The sequence below is a fragment of the Littorina saxatilis genome, linkage group LG9 (genome assembly GCF_037325665.1).
Source record: "Littorina saxatilis isolate snail1 linkage group LG9, US_GU_Lsax_2.0, whole genome shotgun sequence".
In the NCBI taxonomy this organism is placed as follows: domain Eukaryota; kingdom Metazoa; phylum Mollusca; class Gastropoda; order Littorinimorpha; family Littorinidae; genus Littorina; species Littorina saxatilis.
The window spans coordinates 3,926,625-3,928,274 of record NC_090253.1 but is presented as its reverse complement, the minus strand read 5'-3'; the positions used below and the strand labels follow the sequence as shown (position 1 = coordinate 3,928,274).

General features: G+C 45.3%; 1 long non-coding RNA gene across 1 annotated transcript; it reads right to left on the bottom strand.

Annotated features, from left to right (window-relative positions):
• Window positions 1-825: 825 nt before the first annotated feature.
• On the bottom strand, window positions 826-1,650 carry LOC138975089 (uncharacterized). Its single transcript, XR_011458506.1, has 2 exons — window positions 1,572-1,650; window positions 826-956 (listed from the first exon to the last, which is right to left on the bottom strand). It is a non-coding gene; the product is annotated as an uncharacterized lncRNA (long non-coding RNA).

Sequence of the window (1,650 nt, the reverse complement as noted above, 5' to 3'; positions counted from 1 at the left end):
TACCCTGTCTTCGCTAGGGCGCACGCGTCAGATACGGTTTGAAATTTAGCTGACTCAGGTATAGAATAGTCGTTCATTGCCCTACCTGTGGGTTTGCTAGCGTCATGGATCAACCTGATGCTGCCATCATCCTTGGGAATCGCAGCGATAGCGCTTACCACAGTTGGTTTTCTACTAGCTACAATGTAATAACCTTTTTCTATCTGATCTAATAGCTCTTTTTCCACAGCTTTATGGTGTTCGTTCGATGACCTATGGTTTGTTTGCTCTACGTCTAGTACGCCTGCCCTACTCTCTTCTGTTACACGGAAACCGTTTCTTATGCCATCTAATAAAAAGGTTTTGTCGTGATCGCCTTCTAGCACCTTGTGCCACATTTGAGATTTAGCATTAATGGAATCACTATTTCCGAGAAATTCGCACTTATTGGAATCTAGCTGAGGGAACGGGCTGTTGAAGGTGGGCCCAACTAAGAAATAGTTGGCATATGCCCGCTGCGCCGCGCTGGTAAGGACTGCCCACAATGTGTTGCTCTCCCGTTCTTATAGACCCCCGCTGATGCATCACACGTGCAAGCCCCCCGGCAACATGGACATTGCGGCTGGGCTATTCTCCTTGACTTTCACAAGTCCTCCTCTCCCCTCTCTTTCTAATTACGGGCCTAAGTGTTGATATCCTGCTTTACTACCCTCTCTTCCCTACCTGCCAACACTGATCCCTTTAGGCCTACCTCAAGTATCTAACATCCTCCTCCTCCACCCGCGGCTAATCTGTCTCGTTTAAATAGAGTTTATCTGACGCTGTCCGCTCTATCTAAACTCACACATAAAAATGTTACATTAAGCCTGACTAAAACTTGTGATTCAAAGGTTTACCTTTCTTCTCGTTTGGGCAATCATGTCAACTGTTATTGAAGATATGTCCAAGCTTTCATCTGGGATAAAAGAGCATCCTTCCTGTAACACGGGAAAACTACTCCCACGAGATTTTTACTCCGAAGTAAACATTTCGTACGAAAAAGTTACTCCCTTTACGAAAAAAGCACTCCCCCATTACACGAGAAAATTACTCCCAAAGACAGGTGAGTTCCGAGTAAACATTTCGTACAAAAATGTCACTCCCCTGACGAATAAATAACGAATAAATTACTTCACCCCAACACGAGCAATTTATACTTCCCATGCCAGGTGTACGAAATGTTTACTCCCTTGTCCCCTGTTAGTCTTGGTGGTAGAAGGGGTGGAGGGAGGGTAGCGCGACATTCGTGTGCACGAGATCACTTATTGGCATTGATCTCGTGCACACGAATGTCGCGGCTACCCTCTTTCCATCCCTTCCACCACCAAGACTAACAGGGGACAAGGGAGTCCCTTCGCCCGCATCCCATTTTTGCGTATGAGATTTTTACTGGAAGTAAAAATAAAGGGGAGTAAAAATTTCGTGGAGGGAGTAATTTTTTCGTGCCTTAGGGAGTTCTTTTCTCGTACGAAAAGTGTACTCGGAGTAAGAATTTCGTACGAAATATTTACTCCGGAGTAAATTTTTCGTGGAGTAAAAATGTCGTGTTACACCGGCACTTGACCACACATCCAAAACTCGACAGTCTGCCTGCTGCTGCTTCCACCGCAGAGTGGGAATTTGTTGTTTAAT